At 40.0% G+C, this 16,599-nt stretch overlaps 1 long non-coding RNA gene across 2 annotated transcripts in view; it reads right to left on the bottom strand.

Annotated features, from left to right (window-relative positions):
* LOC124233465 (uncharacterized) overlaps window positions 1–16,599 on the bottom strand; it is a 62,955-nt gene that overhangs the window by 17,331 nt on the left and 29,025 nt on the right. The window contains exons 4-5 of one of the 2 annotated variants that reach the window (XR_006887060.1): window positions 16,132–16,303; window positions 8,709–9,784 (exon numbers count right to left, since the gene is read on the bottom strand). This is a non-coding gene — a long non-coding RNA (uncharacterized LOC124233465). Of the gene's footprint in view, window positions 1–8,708; window positions 9,785–16,131; window positions 16,304–16,599 lie in introns of those variants that run through there. The other variant, XR_006887059.1, reaches the window with a different exon arrangement.

The following is a 16,599-nucleotide window of genomic DNA, read 5'->3' as shown; positions in this document are numbered from 1 at the left end:
AGTATATTGCTTAATTCAAATATTTGAGGATTTTCCATGTATCTAGAAAATTATTGATTTCTTGTTTCCTTCTATTATGGTCAGAGACATAGTTTCTTATTTTCAATTCTTTTAAACTTATTGAGATTTATTTTAAGCCCAAAATCTGATGTATCTTCTTGAATGTTCCATGAATAGCGAAAAAAAATGTGAATTCTTCTGTTTGTGGATGGAGGGCTCTATGTGTCAGCTGGGTCAAGTTGGTTGAAGGCAGTGATCTTTTTCTTTACTACTGCAGCCCAACTATGTTTAACTGTTCTCTATAAATATTTGTCGTGTGAATGAATGAATACATGCTCTATATCATGACTATGATTATTATTTTTATCCTCCACTCAAAATTCTAAATAATGGGTTGCCTGAAGAATAATCTCACATCTACCCAGTGCATCTGTCTCACTAGCATCTGAACAATCGCATATGAGCCATAAACTGAAGGGTCATTCAGACTCCATGTCCTCCCGTTTATGTCATTTCTAAATCCACCACTGAAGGGATAACTGTGTATTTTGGTTACTTAAACTTCAAGAGATTGCTGATCATTTCTTCATAGATGTAAACTGCTTTTCAATAATGTTCTGAAAGAAAATATCCAGAGGAAACAAACTTAAACGTATTTAAGCAGAGTTAGCATAAATTTCATCTCTTGGTGGACAGCTGAGGATGGGGAGGGATGGGGGCCGAAAGGAAGGGAGATTGTGGCACTGAAATCTTTATATCTTAAGTATTCTTCAGTGACTGCAAATCGTTTAATGTACTCTCTCTTCCCAAAGCCTTTGTTTCTTTGCATGACTCTATTAAAAGAGATCTCAGTCATGTTTGTGGCCCAGGAATAAAAATGGTAGTGCTTGCAATCAAGATTATCAGTCTTTTTAGAGTAGCCTCACCATTCCCCCCAAAAGTTATATTTCATTTTTATTTCTTTTCAAAATGCAGGCAAATCAACATTAATTTTACTTTGTGAGTTTTACGACACCCCTTGAAATTACTATAGATGTACTGGCATGCCGGAAGGCCAGGATTTCTGGATTGGGATTGTAACTATTTCATAATAACTAGAGTTATTATAACTTGGGTAGTCTCCAAAAGTAGTGAGAGAGTTATATTTTTATATATACGACTTATATATGTAAGGAGAATCAATGCATCTAAATCCACAGAAACTTTGTGCACTATTAGCTCTGCTTTCTGTCATGTTAGTTCTCTAAGAGGCTAATACCTATTCTTTTTCTTTTTTTTAACTCCCTCCGAGGAAACCTTGATAGAAATCAAGTCGGGCCAGTTTTGTTAGTTCTTGCCTTAAGTATAAGTGCTATCTTTAACATCATAGAGTCCTGCTTGCTAGTCTGAGGTGTTGCTAATTAGGCCAAAACATGCCTTAGCTTGAGAATTTACCTGCATAATTTTAAGTTTTCATACGTAAGAAAGCTAGCCAAGAGGCTATTATGTGTGGATGTTTTAGAGTTAAACCTATCAAAACTAACCTAACACGGTTCTCTATAAAAACCTTCTCGACTGCTCTGAAATATTTTAATTGGATCATGCTTCGAGTGTGCAGACATTAACTTAACACACTCCTGTCTTGGGCTCATGGTCTCCTACATTTCCCCCTGACTATTTCTTTCATTACTCCCACAAAGGGATTCTTTGTGGCTTGTTTTTAGGTAATCAGAAAGAATGATTCTGCTTCGGTATGAAGGAGAATCATTCCACATCCAGCAAGAACTGCTCAGTTTCGAGAGCCTGAGAAGGAGGCCATCAGTCACAGCTTTGGAGACCAGCACTGCCCAACAGAGGTCCCTTATGGGAGCAGTTACTGGAAGAAGTGGCTAACGTGAGGACTTAGGTGATGGGGTCCCCTGGCCTCTAGGGCCCCCAGTGCTCCACTAAGCTAGAAAGGCAGCACAAACCCTGGTCCCTCTGATGCCAAGAGGAGGAAATACAGCACTTCCTCTGAAGAGTGGGTTATAAATCATGGTTCAAGTCTATAGTAATATGGGTCCTCTATGTCACCTATACTAAGGAATTAGGTGGGCTGGCACCTTGAGTCCCTAGTGTCAGCCTGCTTTAGAAAAGCCTTTCAGTGGCTTTTGAGTGTGCTTTATTGTGAGGCTGCACAGGGCCTCCAGCTAATTCTGGTTGTGTGAAGTTGAAAGGCATCCCTTCCTCAGAGTCAGGTGAATGCAGCCCTGTGCCAGGGCACTCGGCCTGCCTAGTGTCCTTAGGTACTGACACCCTGCACAAGGGTCTGTCTGGCTGCCCTGTGGCTACATCTATGATCATGACCCCAGGGTCACTCTTGGCAGGAAACAGGCTGTCCTGGATGTCTCTTGAGATCACCTGTGGATTCGGATAGCCAACAACTATAGGGGAGTTACCGGACAGATAAGGCTGGCAATTGCCACAAGTGCTGTGAGAAAGGCCATAAAGTGTGGAGAGAAACCATGTCTGCTCATATCTTTGGGATCTTAGCCTAAATTTCCCTTCCTCAGAGAGGAAGTTCTCTTGTCAACTCATCTAGACTGCAGTTCCACTGTTTTTCGTCTTACAAGTGACAATTGTATTTGTGTGTGTCTCATTTATTACCTACCTTTTCAACTGTCTTTGAGGTGTTCACCAATACACCCCCAACACATAGCTGATACCTGACACAGAGTTGGCACTTATTAAACATTTGAATGAAGGAATGTCTTCAGCATCCTCTGACAGTGACAGGGATGGGAGGTACGAACGCGATCTAAAATACCAAGAGGACAGAGGGTGGACAGCCCTTGTTCAGAGGGACACAATCTATTTGATTTTCCTGCACTACAGGGGCTTTCTTTGACTCTGTCACCTTTTTACAGATAATAGATACAGATAAGGCTGAGCAGTTGATGTTTTAGCGTTTGTTTTTATTTTTATTTATTTATTTATTTATTTATTTATTTATTTATTTATTTATTTTGGGTGAGGAAGATTACCAATCTGTTACCAATCTTCCTCTTTTTGCTTGAGGAAGATTCGCCCTGAGCTAACATCTGTGCCAATCTTTCTCTATTTTGCGTGTGGGATTCCTCCATAGCAAGGCTTGAGGAACAGTGTGTAGGTCCGTGCCCAGGATCCAAACCCACGAATCCCTGGCCGGCAAAGTGGAGCGTGGGAACTTAATCACTACACCACTGGCCAGCCCCCTCATCGTGTGTTTTCAGCTGACACTTTCTGAGAATGCTAGGCACTGTGCTAAGTGCTTAATTTACATATGTTATATCATCCAACCTGCACAACAAGTACCCTATGAAGTAGGTATAATTATTATTCCATTTTACAAATAAGAAAACAGACTTGGGTATGGGGGGGTGGTTGTATAACTTACACAACAAAATGACAATGTCAGGACTCGAACCCAGTTCTGTCTACCCCCAGGTATCACACTCTTAAACCTTATTAAACACGTCTTTATCTTAAACACAGTGAGATGGAGCAAGAGATGCAAACTATAAGCATCTATTACAAAATCGCTTAGCCTGGGTCTCATGGCCCATTCTGCCTTTGGTCTTTCCAGAAGGTGGAGGATTTCTGGTTCTGCCTGTGTTCTAATCTAGTAAATAGCAGCCTCCATGTCTATGACCTTATTTTGCTTCCTCGTTGGTGCTTACTCCCATACTATGGGCACCCAGCTGCCTACTACACGGCTTCCATGTCCCTGGGGTGGGAGCAGGCTGGTTCCCACGCTCAGCAAGGCACGGACGTCTGGTTATGTAGCTCAACACTGAACAACGCTCAGTCTTTGGTGGGATTTTTTTCCCTCAAAGTTTTACTGATCCCTTAAAATGGCAACCTTCTTAGCCTTTAAGTTTTTTTTTTTTTAATTAAGGTTATGAAAGTTAACATCCTTGTGAAATTACAGTTGTACATCATTATTAGTCATGTTGTAGGTACACCACTTCACCCCTAGTGCCCTCCCCCCACTCCCCTTTCCCTGGCAACCACCGATCAGTTCTCTTTGTCCATATGTTAACTACCACCTATGAGTGGAGTCATACAGAGTTCGTCTTTCTCTGTCTGGCTTATTTCACTCAACATAATACTCTCAAAGTCTATCCAAGTTGTTGTGAATGGGATGATGTTATCCTTTTTTATAGCTGAGTAGTATTCCATTGTATATATATACCACAACTTCTTTATCCAATCATCAGTTGCTGGGCACTTAGGTTTGTTCCATGACTTGGCTATTGTGAATAATGCTGCGATGAACATAGGGGTGCATGGAACTTTTGGAATTGCTGATTTCAGGTTCTTAGGGATAGATACCCAGTAGTGGGATGGCTGGGTCATAAGGTATTTCTATTCCTAACTTTTCAAGGAATCTCCATACTGTTTTCCATAGTGGTTGCACCAGTTTGCATTCCCACCAACAGTGTATGAGGGTTCCCTTTTCTCCACAGCCTCTCCAACATTTGTCACTCTTGGTTTTGGATATTTTTGCCATTCTAACAGGTGTAAGGTGATATCTTAGTGTAGTTTTGATTTGCATTTCCCTGATGATTAGTGGGGATGAGCATCTTTTCATGTGTCTATTGGCCATCCGTATATCTTCTTTGGAGAAATGTCTGTTCATGTCCCCTGCCCATTTTGTAATTGGGTTGTTTGATTTTTTATTGTTGAGTTGTGAGAGTTCTTTGTATATTATGGAGATTAACCCTTTGTCGGAGAAATAACTTGTGAATATTTTTTCCCAATTAGTGGGCTGTTTTTTTGTTTCAATCCTGTTTTCCCTTGCCTTGAAGAAGCTCTTTAGTCTGATGAAGTCCCATTTGTTTATTCTTTCTATTGTTTCCCTCATGTGTGGGGTTATGGTGTCCAAAAAGATTCTTTTGAAGCTGATGTCAAAGAGTGTACTGCCGATATTCTCTTCTAGAAGACTTATTGTTTCAGGCCTAATCTTTAGGTCTTTGATCTATTTTGAGTTTATTTTAGTAAATGGTGAAAAAGAATGGTTGATTTTCATTATTTTACATGTGGCTGTCCAGTTTTCCCAGTACCATTTGTTGAAGAGACTTTCTTTCCTCCATTGTAGGCCCTCAGCTCCTTTGTCAAAGATTAGCTGTCCTTAGATTAGCCTTTAAGTTTTGAAAGGCTGCTGTTGTGGTGGCTCAGAGCCCTGGCCATTTGGGAAGGTCATTTTCTACCAGGAAAATGCATAGGCAACTGCACCTTGAACCTGATGTCAGAAATGTGTACCACATTGTCTCATTCCAAACGATCAAACAAATTTTCATAATCAATTTCATACATATCTAGGCTACTAGTATTTACTTGCTAGGTAGACCCTCATGGTAATTATCTAAAATATACATAGCATTTCAAGGTATATAGCAAATTGCATTATAGCTTTTAAAATTTTTCATTCAAAAATACATGTGACAGCCTAGGCGACAGGGAAGAAATAAAGATAAATAAGTTGACTCCAAGAGGTCCAAAATCTAATAGTAATTATTTATAACAAGACTCAGATACAACAGGATATTCTGATCTTCTGTTTAAAATCCTAATATCGCTTCATAAACCAATCAGACACACTGACCTCCTGCCAATAGAACGTTTGCTCGCATGCCTGTGCCTCACTGCTGATGGCCTGGTAGCTAGCCTGGCTCTCCCTTCCCTGAGAAAGCCCATCTTTGCAAATGATGAAATTGAGGCAACTTAGTCTGTGACTTTTCAAGATGTGAATGTGGAGTAGCATAGAGACACATAAGCTGGTGGTTCACTGCCTTCTTTTCAATCCTGTGCACTGTGTAGATTTGGCTGAAAACCAGCTCACGTTTAAGCTGCGCGTTATTTTGTAAACTTGTGAAAGTTGCACTTAATGTGTTTTGATTACCCTCGATTGTTATCCATGCTAGCCAGAAAGTACTTAAAATCACAAAAACACTTCTGTCTGTATCTTGAGGCCTACACCACCAAACAGTGAGAACGAGTCATCTTGAGCTCTTTCAAGAAAAAATAATTAAAATTTCTTATGCTGCAGTTTAAAAGTCAACCATGGTACTTTTCTTTTCTTTATGTTGTATTTGGTCACCATACTTTAATAGTGTGCAGTGAAGAGGAAGGTATCAGCCGAGATAACTTTTTTCTACATGCTAGAAAAGCCGATTCTGAGTAAGGCCAAGCAATTTATTTCAGTTCATAAACATTTATGGAAAGCCTAGGAGCAGGCTAAGGGCTAGAGGCAAAGAGAACAAAGTGTATCAGAATCTTGATGGGGAGGGGAGAGATACGGAAATGACCGTATTATAGAGTAGGACAATTATTTAAATGAGGAAAGAGATTTCGGCTGGGGGAGGGGGTGTGGGGAATATTTGGGAAGTTGGTGATAGGAGGTGGGATATGATATCATTTCAATTAAGGCCTGCAGACCATGACCTCCTTGAAGGCGGCACAGACAGTTGGATCAAGTTTCACTGGCTTCTGTTTTGGGCATTACTTCTCTCCCACTCACGCCTCTCTCTTCCATTCCCACTTCCCTGCCAAAAGGAGAGAGTAATGGGAGGGAAAACGCTTCTTTCTCTTCAAATGCAAAATGTATTGTTCTGCCTCGGGCCAATGAGGTAGACCAACTATTCACAGAATATACCTAATGCATGCTCTGAGAAAGGATACAAACCTTGCCAGCTTTCAAAGCTTTCACTCACAGGAATAAAAAAGTTGGAGTGGGGAGCATGTAAGGCAGAGGAAAAGCCGGGATGTGTGTGCTGCCCATTTACTGTAGTCGTGGTGTTATGAAAGGATCAGTCCAAAAGATCTTGTGTTATTTATTTAATCAAGTAATCACACTCTCTGGAACTTTTGGATGCAAGCACAGGAATAAAGGTATTCATGAAGTCAGACTTGCAATTGCCAGGAAGTAGCAAAGCATGCCAATTTAATCTCTGCTACCTGTGTAACTCCTAAGGGGAAGATGAGCTCATGAATGCATACATAGATCATTACAAAGCTGAATTAAAATACATTAAATATGGAAGTCGGATATAAACCCTCGAGGGCTATACAACATAAAAAGAATAGTTGAAGAACAACCTGAAGCTTTAAAAGGGGAGAAGCTAAGATCCTCACTGGCTGGGGAAAACAGTTAGTACTCACTCTTCAAGGAAAACATCTCATAGAAGCTTGGGGTTTGCAAACCCTAGCACTCCAACTAATCTAAATGAATGTAAATTTAGGAGGAGGGACTTGTTTTATGCCCTTTGTGGTCTTGGCAGCCTCTGGACATGACAGGCTTCTATAACTGTTACCTGAATTGGATTGAGCTGAAATAAAAAGGGAAACACCCTAAATCATCCATTGAAATCTTCTTTAAAGGGTAAGTTTCATTTATTTTCCACTTTTTTATAGTTACTTAGCAATGTATATGCTACAGGTTAAACAGTTGAACATTTACTTTAATATTTTATTTTGGGGTAACATTGTCTTTAGCACAATGAGTAACAGATGCGCGCATGCACGCACGAACGCCAGGAAGTGTCCCATTTGCGGAGAGTGCCATGCAATTAACCTTTGGTGTATTAATGAATCGGCAGCAGCAGGACTCAATGGGGACCAAAAGTAAAAACTTTAAAGACTTTAAAATAAAGTGGCTACCAATCAAAAGGAAGAAATAACATAAATTCATACTTAAGAATAGAAAAAAATGTGAATTAAAATTAAGAGAGTGCTGAGACTATGGAAATCATTAAAAATGGAGCAGTAGGAATAGGAAGGAGATTTATGTGCAAATACACACGAGTGTAAGAACCATGACGTGGACAAGGGCGTTTATGCAGGAGTCAGTTTGAGATTGTTCTCCAAAATAACCCAAAATGAATGGAAAGAGATATTTGGCCCCCTAAAAATGAGCCAATGTAGACATTGACAGGTAATGACTACTCTAAAAGATGTCGGGAACCCTGAAAGTAAACAGTCAGAAAACATTCAGAGCAATGAAGAAAATATGTACTGTGCATAGCTATACATCATTAAAACGGTAGGAATGTCTGTTTACTGTGATAACATAAACAAATTAAGGGAGGCAAAATCTAGAAAGAAAGAAATTATTTTTTCTTAAAGAGTCTCAGAAATTGACCTAATCAGACATATTTATAGTTCATGGAGATTAACTACTGATGGGTGAATTTAGGATGGCTAGTAAACTCATCCTGGAGAATTCTGAAGCAGAAACTTAGGAATCACAAACCTGAAAACCTGGATAAGTTTACCCAAAAGCTAAGGGAGCCGCCTCCGTTATTGGAGGAAGTCCTGTTTTTCTATGATATGACTTTACATTCTGAATTACTCAAACTGAGACTCTTACTAGCAAAAAGTGAATAACAAAGAACAGCACCGTGGGATCCTGCATGTCTTTAACTGCAAAGACTCATTAACAATACGGCAACTAAAGACACAGGTACAATTCTTTCAGTAGCAAATTCTGACTTAATCTGAATGTAAATAAACTAATTTCAGACTTTAAGTTTCAGAAAAAATAAGGCGTGAAGGATTTAAATCTTGTTCAGTGCTTTTGTCCCACACAGAGAAACTGAAACGAGATGGGGGAAAAAAGTAAAGAAAAAGTATTCTGTCAGCTTTTGGATTCTTTGTGTAAAGAATTGGTCATCTGAGTAATTATCCTAATGGTTGGATTGTAGTCTGCTCATTTAGGTTCCGTCTTGCATGAGCAGAACATCTCGTACTTGCATGTTCTCTTCTCTGAGGGGACACCACATCTAGGGTCAGTTACACGGTGAAAGGCTTTATGCTTGCTTGTTATTCCTGGTGTAACAGAAATATTAGCCAATGTGCCTTTAAAGCTTAAAATACCAGCAAATGTAATTCAGTACCCATGTTTTTTATCCTTTTGGTTGGCTTATCATTTGGCATTGAAACCATCCTTTTTACTGACTTCACTTTTTACTTAAATAAGTAAATTTTATTTTCTCTGCAGGAATTTGAATCTGTAATAGCAATGAGGTAGATGCTTACACGTGCTTTGAGAAAGTGTGTTGTGTATGTGTGTAATTTATTTTAAAAATCAACATTTATCTCACGTGCACCCCATTTGGAAGGATACATCTAACACATCGAGGTATTCTTATTCTATGCCACACAAAAAGATGAGTAATCAGCCTTTGCCTTCAAGAGATTACCATCTCTTTTGGCTGACTTAATATACCGTCTCTGCTCCTTTCGTAGGATGAGAGAACAATTAAGCTCTGCGTGTGCTGAGTAAGCACTTCGCCTGAGCCATAGTGAGATAAAATGATCTTGGAGTCACGTGGACCTGGACTTGAACCCTGGCTGTGCGTACTTTTGTTCCTTGAAACCTGAGATTTCTACTTAAAAATAAGGATACTAATTTTTAGTTTACAGAGGTGTCATGAGGGTTCAGTGTGATCACGTATATACAACACCTAACACAGATAAGCCCTGAATTTGTAGGTGCCCTCCCCCCTTGTATATATTTAAATGAAACGTTCAGGTTTAGCATGGTCCATAATTGCAGCCAGGGTGTAATAGGCAGTACTTCTCGTGGTGAATGAGGCAGTAATCCAGTGGTTAAAAATTCAGAGACAACGTGGGGACGCCAGAACATGATGCGCAAGAGCGAAGCCACAGTCCTTCCACACATGCATCACCAGTCACAGCCTCTCTGTTAGAAACGATCTGTCAGGGCTGGGGAGCTCCACAGTGAGGAGGACTGGAGCAAAGGATCATGGTGTTTCTAGAAAGCCTAGAGAAAAGAGAAGTGGCTAAGAAGATAGGGATTTGTTTTGCCAGCGTTCTATAAAAAAGAGAGGCACATGGATTATATTAAGAGAGTTCGACTAAAAATAACTTTGAGTTTCTTGCCCTTTTGCTCCCAATCTACCAGACCCATTATGTAGTTTTTCACAGCGAGAACACAAAGGAAAGTCCAACCATGTGCACACCTTTCATCCCTGGACAGCACTTCTGCCCACAGCCCTCCCTCTTTTCCCATTTTGTTGAGCTGTGTTGAACAATAAAGTACACTTGAGGGGCTGGCCCAGTGGCACAGCGGTTAAGTGCGCACGTTCGCTTTGGCGGCCTGGGGTTAGACAGTTCGGATCCCGGGTGTGCACGTGGCACCGCTTGGCAAGCCATGCTATGACAGGCGTCCCACATATAAAGTAGAGGAGGATGGGCACAGATGTTAGCTCAGGGCTAATCTTCCTCAAAAAAAAAAAAGAAAAGAAAAGAAAGAAGAAAAAGAAAGTACATTTGAGGCCAAACTTTAATTCCCTAGCTGAAACCCAGATAGTCAATTTCCTCTTTGTCCTCCTGGTCACTCTTTGCAACAATCTCCCTCAACAGAGAGTCAGGGTGCTCCCTACAACAAGTGAGGAGATGTCCCTAACAAAGAAATTCCAAAAATTAACTGAAGCCCCCAAACCCTACTAGTTTTGGGGGGAGATCTTATCATTCTTTATTCTGCTTGTCTTTCCACATTCTATGCCTGATAAGCTAGGGAATGTGAAAAGCTTCTTTGGGTTGGTCACTGTTCCATCCCCTGGGTGAAAGGTTGTTATTTCTCTGGATTTGTAAAAATGGGACTATTTCTTTCACTTTTGTTGAACTGGTTGGCATTCTGGTGGTGGCTTTCTAACTTGTTTTTTTTTTTTTGCTGGGAAAGAGTCGCCCTGAGCTAACACCTGTTACCAATCTTCCTCTCTCTCTTTTTTTTCTCCCCAAAGCCCCAGTACACAGTTGTAAGTCTTTCTAGTTCTTCTCTGTGAGCCGCTGCCACCACAGCATGGCTACTGACAGACACTGGTGTGGTTCTGTGCCCGGGAACCAAACCTGGGCCACTGAAGTGAAACGCGCTAATCTGTAACTGCTAGGCCATCAGGGCTGGCTCTCTAACTTGTTTTTAATTCCACCACTGTGATTTTTCTTTAATTTCATTTTTAAAACTTTACAGAATAACATACATATAGTAAAGTGCACAAATCTGCTCAATGAATTTTTATATGTTGATAACACCTGTCTGCTTCAACCACATCAAGATCTAGGACACTTTCAGCACACGGAATTCCCCCTGCTGTCCCTTCCCAACCAATATCTTCTTCCTGGGAAACACTCTTCTGACTTCTAGGTTTTCCCCAATTTTGAACTTCATATAAATGGAACCATAAAGTGCATACTTTTCTGTGTTTGGTTTATTTTGATCAAAATTAAGTCAATGAGATTCATTCAAATTGTTCCATGTATCAATAATTTGTTCTTTTGTTATGTAGTATTCTGTTACGTGAATGTACCGCAATTTATCCTTTCCTGTTGATGAATATTTGTGGTGTTTCCATTATTCACCTATTTTATGTAAAGCTGTCCTGAACATCTCCAACGTAAATTCTTAATTTTCTCCAGGCCCCCTCTTTGTGGACGTTGTGATGAACAGAATTTGTGGAGAGGGTTTACAGGCACTCACTTAATCCTGCCTCACGTTATTTCTTCAGGTTTCTTTGGCACCAGAATTCAAAGGATGATAAAAATCCTCTGTTTTCCAGAAAAAAGAAAAGAAAGGGGCAGAGAGGGAGAAAAGAAGGAAGGAAGACAGGGGGAGAGAGGAAGGGGTAGGGTAATGTGTAGGCATGTCAGTATAAAGCCTTAAACTCATAACTCCCCTTTTATAGAGGTATCTGACCATCTTAATTTGCAATGCCTAAATAAGCAGTGCTTCCATGATTACAGACTTCTTTAGCTCACTTATGGAAATATTCCAGGCCCTCTGGAAATTATTTAAAGAGCTCTGTCTTATCCTTTTAAGAAGTTGATAAAATCACAGTGTCAAGTGCAAGTTCCAGGGCCAAGTACACTAGGAAGTTTGGTTGACTTTAAGTATTTTTCCTAAGAGTTTTTTGTGTTTTTAATTTCACAAAGACTTGAAACTCTTGAACAGATCCCAGAGGCTGAGGAAAACAGTGAAACCCATCCTTAAGCGTTCACTGTTTTGTGCCACTGTTACTAGCAATCTCCATTGCTGACTCTGAACTTTTGATTCCTTATTTCACTTCCCCTGGATTTTCCTGCTTTTGTTGATACTCAGGTTACTTCCTCAAATATGGAAAGTCCTCAGACATTCAAGTTTGTTCCTGGGAGCCCTAGAGTCTTCTACATTAATAAATTATCTAGACAATTACCTAAACGCTATCCCTTTTCAATTTTTATATATATATCATCTAAGAAACTGGTCAATTAAAATAATTAGTGCATGGTAATTAGCAAATTATTTGCTCAACAGTTTATTTCTTATTAAAGAGATTTTCATTTTTTTCTATCATTAAGATTAAGGATAGTTTTTTGTTTTTTTTTAAGATTGGCCCTAATATCTATTGCCAATCTTTTTTCTTCTTCTTCCTCTTCTCCCCTAAATCTTCCAGTACATAGCTGTACATTCTAGTTGTGAGTGCCTCTGGTTGTGCTATGTGGGACGCCACCTCAGCATGGCCTGGTGAGCAATGCCATGTCTGCGCCCTGGATCCAAACTAGCGAAACTCTGAGCTGCTGAAGCGGAGTGCGCGAACTTAACCACTCAGCCATGGGGCTGGCCCCAATGTTGGCTTCTTTCTAATTGTGTTCTTGTTTGTTTAGTTATGGGGAAATACACATGTTCTTCGTAACATCATTGCTCAATGTTTGAAATCAGATTATAGTTATTTTCAGTTAAATTCATGGCAAATCAACTTGAGAGGCTTCATGATAAATCAAATTATATCAAGCCATCGAACCTCTTAAGAGTAACCACTGGGTACTGTAGATAAATTACAAATGTTATGAAAATAGTAACAAATGGCTGTACAAACATGGCAAGCCAAGTTATAGACATCAACTCTTTAACCGAAAGGAGTTAATCCAAGATAAAGGTACTTGTCAATTTCCAGTTTTTAACAATCACAGGTAGAAGTTAAAAATATGGTTAGAATTTGCCTATTGCTTTCCCCTGCAATGTTGAGGGCTGGCTGAGTGAATCTTCTATGATGAATATTTTACCTCAACCACTCATATGCTGTGCTGGAAGCAGTTTTATTTAAAGACAGAATGGAAAGTATATAGGCCAAAGTTGAAAGAGAAAAGATAAATATTTGCGTTGAAGGGTGGTGGCCATAGAAATGCACTAGATAATAAGTGTATAAAAGGCTCAGCGTTTATCACTGTGCTTAGAAGGACATTTTTGAGGCTCCTGAGTTTTCTTAAAAACTACATCAGTAGCTCCAACTAGGAAAGAATTCTCTGTCCTAACCAACAGTCCAAGGCCAACTGTAAGGCTTTCCTTAAAATGTGCTTTGTATGAAGCTGCCAGGAAACAGCCCTTTGTTAGCTGTATAATAGTTCTGGGTTCAAAAAGGCTGAAGTGATAAAAACATAAATTATGATTCCATTAATAAAAAACACTCTAGCTAGAGCTGGTTTTGAGTTCCTGTGATAGTGTTTAACTCGTTCAAGGTTTGCATTCGACCTTTACAATAGGCTCAGCGTTAGGGAGAAGGAGAAACCTGTTGATACAACTCCTTGAAGCGCTCTAGGTTTCAAAACAACTCTGCAGATAGCACACATTCCTGTGGTGGGAGGCGGAGCGCCAGCCCACAGCTTTCCCCATTCATGCAAAGAAGGAGAAAGGGACTGAGCTTACCTCCCAACAAGTGAAGTTAAGCACATCCTGCACGCGGATTGTTATCTAAATGGAAGTTCTGTTCACAGGGGCCATAAGCAACAATTTCTGACCTGGTTCCCTCCTGTTCCCTCACTCCACCCCCAAGCGCCCTGGCTCACTGCTGAGAAAATACTTATTTTTTCTTCAGAGATACCCTTTGTCTTCCTTGATGATAGTAATTTTTTTCTCTTTCTTTTTAGCGCAAAAGAATTTTTTCCTGTTTGTCCTGTGTGCCATGTCTAATACGTGACATTGTTTCTCCTTTCCTGTTACTATGCTGTGCACCTCTTACAAACAAATGTGAGCTTTGTATCAAAACAACAATAAATGCACGTGCTATAAAATTATAAAGGGGATAGTACAGTTCTCAGTGATTATATTCTTTGAGCACATAAAATTTTGAAAGTGCTTAGAAATTTCTTTTAAAAAGACTTCTTGCAGAAACCGATTTTGTCACGTTTTTGATTTTTGCTTTTATGGATTGTTTACAAAAATACCTAGTGTGTTTCAGAAATAATTATGTTTATTTTAGTGTAGTGGAGCTTCAGCAGGTTAAGGCTTTAGACTGATTTTTCATTTGCAATTAATCCATATATTTATCCATAGATTTTACACATTATTTCAGCAGCATAGAGTAGATCAAAATATTATGAAGTGCAACAACTTAAAAAAGATGAACAGATCATATAAGGGTTGTGGAAGCAAGAGAATATGTTTGCTGATATTTATTCTTTGAAAGGCATGTGCTAGTGTGCCATTTTAAATTTTGTAACTATTGTCCAACTCTTTAGCAATGTAGAGCTAGAAGGAGACTTTCTGGGTGTATCTTTACCTGCTCTGAACTCCCCTTCCTGCCTTTGTTCTGCCCCCCAATCTCAGTGGTCCTCAGTTTTCTCCAACTCTGACAGTCTCAGAGTTGGAGATAGGGGCTGCTCTGACTCATGTGCACTTTTATCTTCTGAGATCATTCATTGGAGGAGCAATGACATCAGTTTTCCTGGAGGCAGGCTGGTTGGCCAAGGGGACCATGGAAGGGATGAAGTTAAAAGACTTGGAATAGCACCTGATACATAGTAGGAGCTCGACAAGTATTTGTTGAGTAAAAGTCTTCAACTGTTCTCTTCGTGCCACTTATATTTCCAGCCAGATCATGAGGGAGCAACTGTTCTATTTTGTTTGTATTGCAGTTATAACCCTGGCTTTAAAAATATCGGGTGACTGGACATTGCCAAAATTAAGTAAATAAGCTTTACTTAATTTACTTAAATAAGCGTTCCAAGCCTTCCAGACTTTGATAGCTTTATTTCCAAGGTACGCTTCAATTTTGCTGAAGGGAGTCAGGAAGGAGCGTTGAGCAGGTGGTGCTCCAAAACCCCTCCCCCCTAAACGAGAGCAGCATTACATCCTGAACTTTGCCAGATGATATTGTTGGCAGGGATGCTTTAGCTGCTCAAAAAAAATCTTTTTACATAAATACCAAAAAACCCACATTGAGAAACTTCTGCCTTAAAATAACCTAAGCTTTAGATAAACTCCGCTAATTCACTATTCCCTCTCTGGCAAACTGGGAGGTCCCAGTCCGCTTTTGATGGCTTCCACCTGATTTCGATTATTTGCGTTGTTGCCAGGAGTATAAATGGAAAAATTAGAATATCTACAACTATGGGGTCTGCAATCCCACAGGGAACCACTGATACTACCTAAGGAATGGCCACTCCCTTGGAAGAGGACAAAGTTCTCTAGAGCAGGACTCCTCAAACTTACAGAGGACACGAGAATCACTGGAGATGTTGTCACAGTGCAGATTCTGATTCCGTAAGTCCAGGGTGAGGCCTGGGGTTCTGCGTTTTTAACAACTCACAGGTAATGAGAATGCTGCTCTTCCGCATTATTATCACCTGTCAGTTTTTTTTAAACTATGGATGCCTGGGTTCCACCTCCATCCCATCCTCCCACCCCCCACCCCCACTCCATCCCAGGTTTCTAATTGAATTGGCCTCAGTTAATGGCCTGATCATAGGGATTGTCTAAATCTCCCAGGTGATGCTAATATGCAGCCAGCTTTAAGAACCTCCAGATCTTGTTTTTAATCAGTTTTCACTTGGCAATCCATTCATTTATATGCTTCCCCTGCCTGGCCCTTGTAGGCATTTGATTTTCTGAATTAAATACCCTGCCCTTTCTTGAGGAAATCACATGAGTCTTTCAAAACCCCTTTTCAAATACTACTGCAATTTTTGGATATATAATACATTTAAAAAATAGTTCTGGCAGTCATCTTGCTGGAAATCCCATACAACTTTATTCATAACCCCTAAGGCAATGACCACATTTTACCTATAACTGTTATGTGTATTTATCTTCACCTCCCTAGTTGATAAACTAGCGAAAGGCAGACATTGCCTCACCTCTTTTATCTTTCCATGTGGTTTCCCAGCCAGTGGCCCCACGCAGTGCCCTGAGCATGCATTTCTTCATTCAGCAAACATTCACATACAGCTGGTGTGCCAAGCAGGCCAGGCTGCGGTGAGGCGTGCAAAAACAGACGTGTTCCCTCTCTGCCTCTAGGAGCTTCACAGTCTAATGAGGGAGACAGACATCCATAAGTGACTTCTTACAAAAACAAATGTCAGACTTTAACCAAGACATGAGGGAATCTGAACTTTTCCAGATTGGAAAGTCTTTTTGAGGAAATGGCTGAAATCTGAAGAATATACAACTAGGCGGAGGTGGTAAATGAAGGTGAAGAACATTCTAGATAGAGAAAACTGTAGCATTTGCATGATTTTTAAAAGAAATTAAAATTTTTTCAATCGAAAGTCTGCCTCTTCCTATCCTCCATCCACTCAGGTTCCCAGAGAGGCGCCAACTAATAT

The sequence above is a fragment of the Equus quagga genome, unplaced genomic scaffold, assembly GCF_021613505.1.
Source record: "Equus quagga isolate Etosha38 unplaced genomic scaffold, UCLA_HA_Equagga_1.0 203_RagTag, whole genome shotgun sequence".
NCBI classification, from domain to species: domain Eukaryota; kingdom Metazoa; phylum Chordata; class Mammalia; order Perissodactyla; family Equidae; genus Equus; species Equus quagga.
This window is presented reverse-complemented; position numbering and strand designations above follow the sequence as displayed.